Source organism: Giraffa tippelskirchi, chromosome 2, assembly GCF_054371585.1.
Source record: "Giraffa tippelskirchi isolate mGirTip1 chromosome 2, T2T-mGirTip1v1.2.pri, whole genome shotgun sequence".
Classification (NCBI taxonomy): Eukaryota; Metazoa; Chordata; class Mammalia; order Artiodactyla; family Giraffidae; genus Giraffa; species Giraffa tippelskirchi.
In genome coordinates this window covers 196,207,580-196,222,840 of record NC_137276.1, presented here as the reverse complement: position 1 = coordinate 196,222,840, position 15,261 = coordinate 196,207,580, and the positions used below count along the sequence as shown (strand labels likewise).

The 15,261-nt window shown below is 37.4% G+C and overlaps 1 protein-coding gene across 4 annotated transcripts in view; it reads right to left on the bottom strand.

Moving 5' to 3' along the window:
- The window catches only part of CGGBP1 (CGG triplet repeat binding protein 1), a 178,995-nt gene extending 165,056 nt beyond the window's left edge, over positions 1-13,939 (bottom strand). For 2 of the 4 annotated variants that reach the window (XM_081550915.1, XM_081550906.1), the window contains exon 1: positions 13,452-13,939. The gene's annotated coding sequence lies outside the window, so the exon portion shown is untranslated. Of the gene's footprint in view, positions 1-3,453; positions 6,047-12,513; positions 12,590-13,451 lie in introns of those variants that run through there. The other 2 variants (XR_014071462.1, XM_081550925.1) reach the window with 2 other exon arrangements.
- Positions 13,940-15,261: the final 1,322 nt, after the last annotated feature.

Here is a 15,261-nt window from a genome sequence, read left to right as displayed (position 1 = left end):
TAGATCTGATAGACACAGTGCCTGATGAACTATGGAGAGAGGTTCATGACATTGTATAGGAGACAGGTATAGAGACCATCCCCAAGAAAAAGAATGGAAAAAGCAAAATGGCTGTCTGAGGAGGCCTTACAAATAGCTGAGAAAACACAAGTGAAAAGCAAAGGAGAAAAGGAAAGATATTCCTATTTGAATGCAGAGTTCCAAAGAATAGCAAGGAGAGCTAAGAAAGCCTTCCTCAGTGATCAATGCAAAGAAATAGAGGAAAACAATAGAATGGGAAAGACTAGAGATCTCTTCAAGAAAATTAGAGATACCAAGGGAATATTTCATGCAAACATAGGCTCAATAAAGGACAGAAATCATATGGACCTGAGAGAAGCAGAAGATATTAAGAAAAAGTGGCAAGAATACACAGAAGAACTGTACAAAAAAGATCTTCATGACCCAGATAGCCACGATGGTGTGATCACTCACCTAGAGCCAGACATTCTGGAATGTGAAGTCAAGTGGGCCTTAGAAAGCATCACTACGAACAAAGCGAGTGGAGGTGATGGAATTCCAGTTGAGCTATTTCAAATCCTGAAAGATGATGCTGTGAAAGTGCTGCACTCAATATGTCAGCAAATTTGGAAAACTCTGCAGTGGCCACAGGCCTGGAAAAAGTCAGTTTTCACTCCAATCCCAAAGAAAGGCAAGGCCAGGGAATGCACAAATAACCGTACAGTTGCACTCATCTCATACGCTAGTAAAGTAATGCTCAAAATTCTCCAAGCCAGGCTTCAGCAATACGTGATGTTCAAGCTGGTTTTAGAAGTCAGAGGAACCAGAGATCAAATTGCCAACATCCGATGAAAAATCGAAAAAGCAAGAGAGTTCCAGAAAAACATCTATTACTGCTTTATTGACTATGCTAAAGCCTTTGACTGTTGGGTCACAATAAACTGTGGAAAATTCTGAAAGAGATGGGCATACCAGACCACCCGACCTGCCTCTTGAGAAACCTGTATGCGGGTCAGGAAGCAACAGTTAGACCTGGATATGGAACAACAGACTGGTTCCAAATAGGAAAAGGGGTACGTCAAGGCTGTGTATTATCACCCTGCTAATTTAACTTATACACAGAGGACATCATGAGAAATGCTTGGCTGGATGAAGCACAAGCTGGAATCAAGATTGCTGGGAAAATATCAATAACCTCAGATATGCAGATGACACCACCCTTATGTCAGAAAGTGAAGAAAAACTGAAGAGCCTCATGATGAAAGTGAAAGAGGAGAGTGAAAAAGTTGGCTTAAGCTCAACATTCAGAAAACTAAGATCATGGCATCCAGTCCAATCACTTTATGGCAAATAGATGGGGAAACAGTGGAAACAGTGGCTGACTTTATTTTTCTGAGCTCCAAAATCACTGCAGAGGTTGATTGCAGCCATGAAATTAAAAGACGCTTACTCCTTGGAAGGAAAGTTATGATCAACCTAGACAGCATATTAGAAAGCAGAGACATTACTTTCCCAAGAAAGATCTGTCTAGTCAAGGCTATGGTTTTTCCAGTAGTCATGTATGGTTATGAGAGTTGGAGTATAAAGAAAGCTGAGTGCTGAAGAATTGATGCTTTTGAACTGTGGCGTTGGAGAAGACTCTTGAGAGCCCCTTGGACTGCAAGGAGATCCAACCAGTCCATCCTAAAGGAGATCAGTCCTGGGTGTTCATTGGAAGGACTGATGTTGAAGCTGAAACTCCAATACTTTGGCCACCTGATGCAAAGAACTGACTAATTTGAAAAGACCCTGATGCTGGGAAAGATTGAGGGCAGGAGGAGAAGGGGACAACAGAGGATGAGATGCTTGGATGGCATCACCGACTCAATGGACTTGCGTTTGGGTGGGCTCCAGGAGTTGGTGATGGACAGGGAGGCCTGGCATGCTGCAGTTAATGGGGTCGCAAAGAGTTGGACACCACTGAGCAACTGAACTGAACTGAGTAGGTACATACTTAGGAAAAATCTTTACTATACCATCTATAGAATCTAATATAGAAAGTTGTGAGTGTTGGATGAAGTAAGAATGCAGAATGATTTTAGGTAACAAAATGCCTTTTCTCTATTACATAGTAAAAGTATTAACAGACAAGCCAATCAAGAGATTTTATAGATTAATATTTTTGAAGCAAAGCAGTAGAATTCATTATCAAGTGTCAAATGCTTTGAGAGTTCACTTCAACTCAATTTTTTTGTCATCAAAAAGGCTTGACCAAGCAGAATTGGCAAATTTATATAGATTTTTCTCACTTTTCTAATCTTTTAGGAAATCTCTTTTTACTTCTCACTCAATACTAGAAAAAGAGAGATGTACACAAGGCACTTTGAAGTGACTATATATTGAAAACAGTTGATCTTAAGTATTCAATGTAATGGCACAAAACTTTGAAGTAACTGTAAAATTTAAGCTTAAGGTTAGAATTCAGGTTATTGTGTATTAGAGATATTTTGGGGAAAGGAGTAATGGTTAATAAAGGAAACTGCTGCTAAGATAGAGGAAGAGAGATACGGTATAGTTTCCAGTTTTTCAAATTCATGCATTTAAGTTTTTTTAAAAATTGCTTTTGGATATGAGTAGGATAAAAAACAGAGGAGTGAGCCGTTAGAAAGGCAACCACAGTAAATTCTGCCAGCATGACATTAAGCCATGATGATTAAGGGGTGCTAATAAAATTCTGAGAGATTAATTTTCAAGAAATTATTCAAATTAGTTGCATTTAATATTAAATGAATGCTTGTGTGCATTACCCTTACTTAAGACCTGAAAAGCTTGTGTTCCCACAGAAAAGTAAATGATTCTAGATTTGGCCACAGTGTGGAGATGTTGCAACACAGATTCACCTTGCCATGCTGGCAGAATGCTGAGTTCTCATATTGAAACAGGGATTTCCAATGCCTGCACTGATTTTCCTTTCCATTTTATAACATCTTATCATAAACAAGTACTTCCATTTTCTAGTACAAGTTCATACATGTGTATGGCATTGGATTTTTTGGAAGGAACATTAGAATTTCTATGCATCTGTTACCTCTAAATGTTCACATATGATGCTTTTAACTGCTCTTCCATATTACAACGAGGAATCCATGTAATGCCAAACGAATCAATTTCAGTATACAGTGTTCTTGAAAGACCCACTAAAGCATATAAAATAATAGCAAATATCACCACAGCTTGTGGGTTTCATCTAAGAATGAAATGGCATTTGTGGTAAAAAGCATTCATAAATTTATGTGCAAATCAAGCTGTTCACTCATTCCACAAACTTGAAGTTCCTACTCTGTGCCAGGCACTTGCTGGACATGAGGAAAGAGACCAAACAAACGTGCTATTTCCCTACTGGAATACAGTGTCAGTGCAAAGATATAAAAAGATACAATTACTATGTGAAATAAATGCAATAAACAAAAAATAAAGAATATAATATATTAAATTGTTACAGATGAGAAGAGAAGATGGCAGGAGATGATGTTAGACAGGTAGAACACATTCCAGGCAGAGGGAACAGCGTTTGGGGAGGTCCTCAGGGGGAAGGAGTTTGGCAAGGTCAACAGACTGAAATGATGTTACTAGGCCTTGAAACTATTTAGCACATTGAGCACAGTGGGCTGAGAAAGGGAGCAGATGACCTGTCATGTCAGTTCAGTTGCTCAGTCTTGTCCCACCTTTTGTGACCCCATGGATGCAGCATGCCAGGCTTCCCTGTCCATCACCAACTCCCAGACCTTGCTCAAACTCATGTGCATCAAGATGGTGATACCATCCAACAATCTCATCCTCTGTTGTCCCCTTCTCATCCTGCCTTCAGTCTTTGCCAGCATCAGGGACTTTTCCAATGAGGCATTAGGTGGCCAAACTGTTGGAGTTTCAGCTGTAGCATCAGTCTTTCCAATGAATATTCAAGACTGATTTCCTTTAGGATTGATTGGTTTGATCTCCTTGCAGTCCAAGGGACTCTCAAGAGTTCTCCAACACCACAGTTCAAAAGCATCAATTCTTTGGTGTTCAGCTTTCTTTATAGTCCAACTCTCACTACATGACTACTGAAAAACCATAGCTTTGACTCAGTTCAGTTCAGTCGCTCAGTCGTGTCCGACTCTTTGTGACCCCATGAATCGCAGCATGCCAGGCCTCCCTGTCCATCACCAACTCACAGAGTTTACCCAAACTCATGTCCATCGAGTCGGTGATGCCATCCAATCATCTCATCCTCTGTCTTCCTCTTCTCCTCCTGCCCCTATTCCTTCCCAGCATCAGGGTCTTTTCCAATGAGTCAACTCTTCGCATGAGGTGGCCAAAGTATTGGAGTTTCAGCTTCAATATCAGTCTTTCCAATGAACACCCAGGATTGATCTCCTTTAGGATGGACTGGTGGGATGTCCTTTCAGTCCAAGGGACTCTCAAGATTGAGTCTTCTCCAACACCACAGTTTAAAAGCATCAATTCTTCGGCGCTCAGCTTTCTTTATAGTCGAACTCTCACATCCATACATGACCACTGGAAAAACCATAGCCTTGACTAGACGGATCTTTGTTGGCAAAGTAATGTCTCTGCTTTTTAATATGCTATCTAGGTTGGTCATAACTTTCCTTCCAAGGAGTAAGCAGTTTTCAATTTCGTGGTTGCAATCACCATCTACAGTAATTTTGGAGCCCCCCAGAATAAAGTCTGACACTGTTTCCAGTGTTTCCCCATCTATTTGCCATGAAGTGATGGGACCAGATGCCATGATCTTAGTTTTCTGAATGTTGAGCTTTAAGCCAACTTTTTCACTCTCCTCTTTCACTTTCATCAAGAGGCTCTTTAGTTCCTCTTCACTTCCTGCCATAAGGGCGGTGTCATCTGCATATCTGAAGTTATTGATATTTCTCCCGGCAATCTTGATTCCAGCTTGTGCTTTTTCCAGCCCAGCGTTTCTCATGATGTACTCTGCATATAAGTTAAATAAGCAGGGTGACAATATACAGCCTTGACATACTCCTTTTCCTATTTGGAACCAGTTTGTTGTTCCATGTCCAGTTCTAACTGTTGCTTCCTGACCTGCATACAGGTTTCTCAAGAGGCAGGTCAGGTGGTCTGGTATGCCCATCTCTTTCAGAATTTTCCACAGTTTATTGTGATCCACACAGTCAAAGGCTTTGGCATAGTCAATAAAGCAGAAATAGATGTTTTTCTGGAACTCTCTTGCTTTTTCGATGATCCAGCGGATATTGGCAATTTGATCTCTGGTTCCTCTGCCTTTTCTAAAACCAGCTTGAACATCTGGAAGTTCACAGTTCACGTATTGCTGAAGCCTGGCTTGGAGAATTTTGAGCATTACTTTACTAGCATGTGAGATGAGTGCAATTGTGCGGTAGTTTGAGCATTCTTTGGCATTACCTTTCTTTGGGATTGGAATGAAAACTGACCTTTTCCAGTCGTGTGGCCACTGCTGAGTTTTCCAAAGTTGCTGGCATATTGCATGAAGCACTTTCACAGCATCATCTTTCAGGATTTGAGATAGCTCAACTGGAATTCCATCAACTCCACTAGCTTTGCTCGTAGTGATGCTTTCTAAGGCCCACTTGACTTCACATTCCAGAATGTCTGGCTCTAGGTGAGTGATCACACCATCGTGATTATCTGGGTCGTGAAGATCTTTTTTGTACAGTTCTTCTGTGTATTCTTGCCACCTCTTCTTAATATCTTCTGCTTCTATTAGGTCATATCATTTCTGTCCTTTACTGTACACATCTTTACATAAAATGTTTCCTTGATATCTTTAATTTTCTTGAAGAGGCCTCTAGTCTTTCCCATTCTATTGTTTTCCTCTATTTCTTTGCATTGATCACTGAGGAAGACTTTCTTATCTCTCCTTGCTATTCTTTGGAACTCTGCATTCAGATAGGTATATGTTTCCTTTTCTCCTTTGCTTTTCATTTCTCTTCTTTTCTCAGCTATTTGTAAGGCCTCCTCAGACAACCATTTTGCCACTTTGCATTTCTTTTTCTTGGGGATGGTCTTGATCCTGTCATGTTAGCAGAGACCAAAACATTCAGTTGGGTGGGTGAAATGACAAAGACTATAGACTTTATTCCAGAATTTGTGGGAAGCCATTGGAGGGTTTATAACAAAATGCAAGATTAGTTTTTTGCTTCCTGCTATACTATGAAATTTCCAACTCTAAACATTAAAAACTTTTAAGAATTTTTTAATTAGTTTTCTTTTTTAATTTTATATCTATTTTTGCAGGAAATACCTTGCACAGGAGATGCTTAGAGTTTAAGGAATAGAGCTTTTTGGGTAAAAAATCCCATTAAAAATGTTTGATTCTGGTAATATTTCACTAGTTTTTTGCAACATAATTCTCCAGTCAGCCATGAATTTGATAATTTGATAGTTGAAAGGACTTTATTTGAAAAACATTTGGATTATTCAATTACTAAACTGTGTTTAGCAATATTCACTGAATTTATTATTCAGGGGGAAAGAAAGAATAAAAAAATCCCAATGATTATGTTCAATACATAATTTGCAAGAATGTAGATCCTTTAAACTGTGCTGAGTATGTTTTGACAGACAGTGAGAAAGACTAGGCTCTTTCCTATTGAGTGAATTTGCTATGTCATTCAATATAAACCATTTACATTCATTTTCAGACTGAGAATTCCAGCACCAGTGTTTCCTGAAGGCAATTGTTATATGCTGAAATCACTGAAGGTGCTTCAGAACTGGCTAAATGTTCTTAAAATAGTTAAATGTCATCCACACTCACTAGCTACAAAGCTGAATATAAAGCGAAAAGAAACCAAATGATAAAGAGTGAATAATAATTATAGGGATGCAATTAAGATACAGAGTTCTTTCACATTTACTCTACTTGCAATGCACCCTCAGGGTAAAAAAATGGAAAATTTACAGAAATAAATGCATGGGAAACTTGTTTCAAAAATATACAGGTTTGGAGGGATTAATTCATGTAATATTTTAAATGACATTTTAAATAAATTAAAATTGGTGATGAAGGTATTTTTTTATTTTCCTACATACCATTTTTGAGATGCTCTTCTCTGCTTCATACAGATTCATTTTCATCTGGTATCATTTTTCTTCTGCCTGTTCTATTCATTTTTCCTAATTCCTGACTGGAAACTATTAATATGATTTCTCTCAGCTTTTATGAAAAGTTCCTTTCACTTGTAGTTTTAAAAGATATTTATATGAGTAAAACATTCTAGGTTGACTTTTTGTTTTCTTTCAGGATGTTAAAATGTAGTTTTCCTTCTATTTTTGACAATGAGAAGTCTGAAATCATTCTAATGACTGCCCTCTATACATAACAAATCTTTCTTCTCCTTTGGCTGGTTTTAAGGTTTTCTGTTTATTACCTATTTTCAGCAATTTAACTATAATGTTCTCAATATAGTTTTCCTTTTTCTTAAAATCTTGCTTATGTTTTTTTTAGTCTTTGGGTTCACAGTTTTTATCAAATTTGGAAAAAGTTATATCTTCAAATATTTTTTCTTTTCTATTTTTTTCTTTCACATGCCATCCCCCCACTCTGAGACACCATAAACACAGGTTAGACTGCTCCATACTGTCCCACAGGACAGTGAGATTCTATTTATTTTATTTATTTATTTTTTAAATTTTCTCTGTGCTTTTTGGGGGATAGTTTCTATTGCAGTATCTTCCATTTACTTATCTTTTTCCCTCTTGAATTGTTTAATTTGCTGACAACCCATCCAGTGACATGTTCATGACAGATAATAGATTTTTCATTTCTGGAAGTCTCATTTGAGTATTTTCTATACCTTCCAATTCTTTCCTCATTATATCTATGTTCTCTTAAATTCTGAGCATATTAAAATATTTATTGTAGTTTTTTTTAAGGTCTTTCCATCATCCCTGGCATTTCTTGGCCTGTTTATATCAATATATATATTTTTTAAACAAGTTAAGTTTCATGCTTTCCTACTTCTTGGCACATTTAGTAGTTTTTGATTGGATGCTAGACATGGTAAATTTCTTGTTGTTGAGTGTTAGATTTTGTTGCATTCCTTTAACAAGTTCTGTACTGTGGTTTTAGAAAAGGCAGAGGAACCAGAGATCAAATTGTCAATATCCGCTGGATCATCGAAAAAGCAAGAGAGTTCCAGAAAAACATCTATTTCTGCTTTATTGACTATGCCAAACCCTTTGACTGTGTGGATCACAATAAACTGTGGAAAATTCTGAAAGAGATGGGAATACCAGACCATCTGACCTGTCTCTTGAGAAACCTGTATGCAGGTCAGGAAGCAACAGTTAGAACTGGACATGGAACAACAAACTGGTTCCAAATAGGAAAAGGAGTACGTCAAGGCTGTATATTGTCACCCTGCTTATTTAACTTCTATGCAGGGTACATCATGAGAAATGCTGGGCTGGAAGAAACACAAGCTGGAATCAAGATTGCTGTGAGAAATATCAATAACCTCAGATATGCAGATGACACCGCCCTTATGGCAGGAAGTGAAGAGGAACTAAAGAGCCTCTTGATGAAAGTGAAAGAGGAGAGTGAAAAAGTTGGCTTAAAGCTCAACATTCAGAAAACTAAGATCATGGCATCTGGTCCCATCACTTCATGGCAAATAGATGGGGAAACGGTGGAAATAGTGTCAGACTGTATTTTTGGGGACTCCAAAGTCACTGCTGATGGTGATTGCAGCCATGAAATTAAAAGACGCTTATTCCTTGGAAGGAAGGTTATGGCCAACCTAGATAGCATATTTAAAAGCAGAGACATTACTTTGCCAACAAAAGTCCATCTAGTCAAGGCTATGGTTTTTCCAGTGGTCATGTATGGATGTGAGAGTTGGACGGTGAAGAAAGCTGAGCGCCGCAGAATTGATGCTTTTAAACTGTGTGGTGTTGGAGAAGACTCTTGAGAGTCCCTTGGACTGCGAGGAGATCCAATCAATCCATCCTAAAGGAGATCAATCCTGGGTGTTCATTGGAAGGACTGATGTTGAAGCTGAAACTCCAATACTTTGGCCACCTCATGCGAAGAGTTGACTCATCGGAAAAGACCCTAATGCTGGGTAGGATTGGGGGCAGGAGGAGAAGGGGACGACAGAGGATGAGATGGTTGGATGGCATCACTGACTCGATGGACATGGGTTTGGGTGGACTCCAGGAGTTGGTGATGGATAAAGACGCCTGGTGTGCTGCAGTTCATGAGGTCGCAAAGAGTCGGACACGACTGAGCGACTAAACTGAACAGAGACTGTGTTCTGGCAAGTTACATTAGTTACTAATAAGCCCGGTCCATTCAAACCCTGCTTCTCTGTCATTTGTGGGTGGGTAAAGATAGCTATTCTCCAGGACTAGTTTATTCCCCAGAGAAGGCAATGGCACCCCACTCCAGTATTCTTGCCTGGAAAATCCCATGGACAGAGGGGCCTGGCAGGCTGCAGTCCTTGGGGTCACGAAGAGTCGGACACGACAGAGTGACTTCACTTTCATGCATTGGAGAAGGAAATGGCAACCACTCCAGTGTTCTTGCCTGGAGAATCCCAGGGACGGGGGAGCCTGGTGGGCTTCCGCCTATGGAGTCGCACAGCGTCAGAGACAACTGAAGCGACTTAGCAGCAGCAGCCACAGTTTATTCCCAATATAAAGAGTTGTCTTTTCTGGGGACTCCCTGCATCCAGTGTAGTAGTCCTCTCGGGCTATGATAGCAGAATACCACAGACTAGGTAGCTGAAGCAACATAGGTTTATTTTCTCACAGTACTAGCGCCTAGAAGTCCAAGATCAAAGTGCTAGGAGGGTTGGTTTCTGGTGAGGGTTCTCTTCCTGTCCTGTAGATGGACACCTTTTCACTGTTGTCATATCGCTTTTTCTCTGTCCATGTACTGAGAGAGATTGAACTGTTTGGTGTCTCTTCCTCTTCTTATACATAAGCACACCAGTACTATTGGATTTGGGTCCCACCCTTATGACCTCATTTAACCTTAATTATTTACTTCTATTTCCTATCTCCACATACAGTTACATTGGGGGTTAAGGTTTTAATATATGAATGTTCGGGAACACAATTCAGTCCATGAAACCAGTATATTCAATGAGGTTTCTCCACTCTGGTTGGTGTTTTTTCCTATACATATTTATATTATTCTTCAAAGACGTCATCTCTCTATAACCATATGTAGAGTCTAGATAGATAGAAGGCAAGTCTAGATATATCCAGAAGGCAATATCTATCTGTTTTGTTACTCTAAATGTATTAGGTCATACTGTGTTTCCACTTACAGGTTCCAACACATAAAAATTATATTCAATTAAAAATCTGACATAAAATCCTTACAGATACAATTCAGTCTCACAATAGTGAAGATGTTGTAAAATATATTGTGGAAAATTGTCCCCTGTTGAGAACCACTGCTTTAGTGTATCATTAGATTGACCAAACGTGAAAATAATGAAACTCTTTGTTTAACTGAATTTCACTGCTCTCATGAACATTCTGTAGCAATGTCACACAACCTTTTCTGCAAGTGAGAATTACACATATGCAATAACCGTAGGGAATGCATCTGAGTTTGAAAAGTTGTACTGGTGATAATGATACACCATCAAATGTTGAGAATTCCTATTCTAGAGCTCAAACTTGAATGTGTACCAGAATCAGCTGGAAACCTTGTTAAAACACAGATTGCCCAGGCTCACTTCCTGTGACTTTGCTTCATTAGGACTAGAGTGTAAGACTATTTCTAACCATTTCCCAGGTGATACAGCTGCTGCTAGTTAGGGAACCCCACTTTGAAAACCACTGTCTTGTGGCACAGTTATTTTTGCTTTTTAACTCTGGCAATAGTAATTTTTCAAACAAAAATTTTATTAATAATGTGATAAGTTTAAGAGGACCATGTGTTGTATAGTTGAAGAAGTATGGGAACTGGAATTTCAAAAGGAAAACAGACAGCTTAGTTTAAATCTTCCTCAGCCCTTACTGGAAAGTCATTCTGTGTCTCTGAATCTCAGATTCATTATCTGTAGAAAGGGAATTATCCTATATGATTAGCTACCTTGTATAAGTAACACTTTTACATTAACTAATTTTCAGTTAATAAACACTACTTTCACTCCACCTCTTTCCTCATACACACTTCACTGAAAAAAAATTATACTGAATATAGTGTATGGATCCTTTTAATTAAAAAAGCTCTAAAAATTCAGGCAAAAGCCACTGCAGGATACTATGTTCCAGATACCCACATAAAGGAATCATTTTAATCTTCTTGGCCAATTCTTGACTAGTCCTTAAGCAGTACATTCTTATTGGATAGACTACATCTTGGATCTCTTTAACCGCTTCTTGAAATACACAAATTCTGGATTTACTTTAGAATTAACCTGAACTTTTGAGATTCTAGTAATTTGAGGAAGAACTAGGAATATATCCATTATCATTATTTCAAGCTGAACTGAAAACATTTATATCTACCTTATTGAACTTTCTGGCTTACTTTCGATGATTTGAGAGAAATAAACAGGACTTCACTTGAGAGTTCACTTGAAAGCTTTGCCAGTAAGATGCATTAGTCAATGGGAGCTTGCTTCTCAAGACAGACATGTTACACAATGTTCTTTACTACATTTTCCTACTGGAAGGATGTGTAATGTATGTTACCACTTCTGTCATTAAGGGTATGGATCTTGCTTAGCATGACATTTTGTGGGATTCTAGTTGTGTGGTATATTTACAGGCATCTAACCGAATGAATAACATCTGATGAGTTCAAAGCACACATATTAATGGTAGTATGGACATCCTTCTGAATAAACTACAAAAACAAATCCAAATTCTGTGGTAATGTTTCCATCTGTCCTATGATATTCCTTATTGTAGAATATCATACAGTGGTGGTGTCACAAATGTTATGTCTCTAGAGCATCATGTAACCTTGGGAGCAGAAATATCTGAAGAACCAAAAAAGAGTAAAGGCTATAATTAAAAATAAGCCCCAAGAAATAGTTTCCATGTGGTTGCGAGAAGCCCTTGAGCACAGCTGGAAAATTTCAGGCTGAAATATGTTGGAACAATAGTTTACAGAGGAAAGTAGCTGGGTTTGTGGTTATACTTGGAAGTGAAATTTCCTTGCTTGGTCATAATAGCAAACTAGCTATAAAGTTTGAAAAAACATTTCCTAAAGGAGATTGTCAATCCCTGAATTACCAAGAGAAATATAGTAGAAGATGGTTTCTTACATGAGAGTATGGGCTTATACTAACATTAAGTAGTTTATTACATACAAATGAAATTAAGTTTCTAGGTATAAACTAAAAGTACAGATTTACTTAATAATAGAGGGTTGAAGAATCCAAAATTTGGGAGAGGAGATTGGGATTTAGTATAAAGTTGTAAATCTTTGTATAAAATTTTAAATCTTAGTACAAATCTCTCCTTTCAGTATTTGAATAAACATTATATTATCTAAAATCTACTCACTGTTTCCTTCCAGATTTGCTGCTTTTTCTGTATTTTTTTTTGTTGTTACTGTTACTGGCATCTTCCTTTAGGTCATCTATTTGAAATTTTTGTGTTATTTTTTATTTCTTCCTTTATTCACAATAAATCACTTGTTAATTTCTTTCAACTGGACTGCTAATAAGTCATTCACATCCATATCAATTTTTTAAAATGTTTTAAGATGCTGGGATTATTGAAAATAGTCTTTAAAAAAATGCCAGGCAAGCAGAGAAGTACTGTTAAGTTGTAAAGTCTTCAGCTGTGGATAATCATTTGGAAATGGGAGGAGGGGGGAAGGGTGGTTAATTTGCAGTTGATGAAATTTTAAGAAATCACTGCATTGAAAAGTTAGAGTAGAATCCAGGAACAGGGATAGAAAAGCTGAAAACAGATGTGTAGCAGGCACATGTGGGCAATTGTGAATAATATTTTGGATGATAGAGGTACATTTTAGAACAAGAATGTATATTGCTGCTGACAAGCAGTATTATCAAACTGTTAAAAATGATTCCAAATATGGATCTATCTGGGGTGAAAATGGAATCTCCCTTCTAAGAAAGTAGCTTTAATCAATATTTATTCAAATTTCAGTCATATTATTAGTAAATTGTGAGTTGTTAGAATGTAGATTTTGTTCAATTTTTAAAAAATAATGATAAGAATTTTTATTGTTGCTGAAAAAGGAACTTAAAAGACCAGGGCAAACTATAGTTGTCTTAATGTGTATGCTCGCTCAGTGGTTAGGATATCATCATATGACAAATTGAAGTACTTTGTTACAGACCCAAATCATCATATAAGTTCCGTGAGTCATTTGGTAAATGTTAGGATTGTTCCTAGTTGTATTAGTTTTCTGTTGCTGCATAACAAAGTATCCCCAGTTTAGCAGTTTAAAACAAAACCCATTTATCACTCACAGTTCTGCAAGTCAGAAGTCTGGGATGGCCTGGCTGGTTCTCTGCTCAAGGTCTCACAAGGCTGAACAGAGGGTATTTGCAGGCTTTGTAATTAATTGGAGCATGGCATCTTCCCTGTTTATTGGCAAAATTCAATTCCTTGCAGTTATGTTAGAGAGGCCTCCGTTTCCTTGTTTGCCATCAGTGGGCTTCTGGTTTTATCTCTAGAAGGCCATCTGCAATCCTTCTTATGGTGGCTCCTTCCATCCTCATAGCAGCAAGTCGTTCTCACACTTCAGATCTCTGTGACTTGCCTTTTTGCTATCAGCTGAAGAAAGCTTTCTGCTTTTAAAAGATTCATGTGATCAGCTCAGGCCCACCTGGATAATCTCCCTGCTTTAAAGTCAACTTTCACAGAGTATAACATAAGCAAAGGAATGATATCATATCACATCTCATCTGGGGTTATGGGAGACATCTCTGTGTGTGTATGTGGCAGGGGTGTGGGTGTGGGTGGAGGCAGGGATGCATTTTAGAAATTTTGCTTGCCACACCTGTGTGATGTCAGCAATGGCATAGTGAGGTGGTGGGTCACAACTTAAGCCAGTAAGGATGACAGGCAGGATAGGATTTTTCTTCCTATTGGATCTGCAGGTACAATTCCAATTGTACCTGCAATTGTACCTTTTCAATTGATTTAAATAAAAAACCAAATTGCATCAGAAAAACTAAATAAATTTTGTTTGCAAAACCAGAATGCCCTGATTAAATGAGAGTTAACAATGTAGGAATCAAAGAATTAGAGTAAAATTCACTTAGGATGATATTTAACAAAATGATTATAGAAACATTTTCAGTAAATTTGAAGACAAAGAAGCCACCAGCATCTTATGCAACTTTCTCATGACTGCAATAAACCCCATACATGTTGGCCAAAGGGCTGCAGTGAGATAAAATCATTTATCATTCTTAAACAAGGAAAGGCATAAGAACAAAATCTTGGATTGCCATGATTTTCTATGGCTTAAGAGAAAAGGAGTGAATTAGCAAATACTGCTTTCTTAGGAAAACATTTCCTAATAAAATGAGTGGCCTTTTCTAAGATTTCCTTACCAAAATGAATATATGCTCCTTGTCTACCTCCCTGCCCCACACCTTGTGTTCTTATGAATGCTGTTAAAAAATTCTCATAGGAATTTTTTTGCAACAAAGTTTGAGCAGATTATGGTTAATTATATAAACCATTATAACTGAACAAAATTTCATTTTAGACATATTCAAATGTATAACATGATTCAATTCCCTGAACATGTCCTTCAGAAATATTAATGGATTTAATTCTGAAATAAAATATGAAACTGAATTACTAAAAAAAGAATAAATCTGACTAAATATATATATATGAGTAAATTTGTTTCTGGATTTTACCATAAATAGAAATACTATTTTTTTCTGCTTAGCAATGAATGAATAACTGATTTGGAAATTTGTAAGATATTAAGCTCTAATTTGAGTGAATTTTCATTTCTATTTTCTCATAGGAAATTTGGTGTGAAGGGAAAAGGACAAAAGTTGTATCGTTATTATACTGACCCCTATAAATCTAGTCTGATTATCATCTATGAATCTTTTCCTAGAATGTTAAAGCCAAACCATATTATAAATTAGTAACTATATTATAATTATGTTATAGACAAAAGAACCCTTTTGTTTCCCTTTTCATTTTAATTAGGTAATTTTTCTTTTAATTTCACAGGTTGATTTTTATCTTATAATAATTCCATAAATATATGCTTATTCATGAGAAATTTTATTCAATTATTTCATTAAA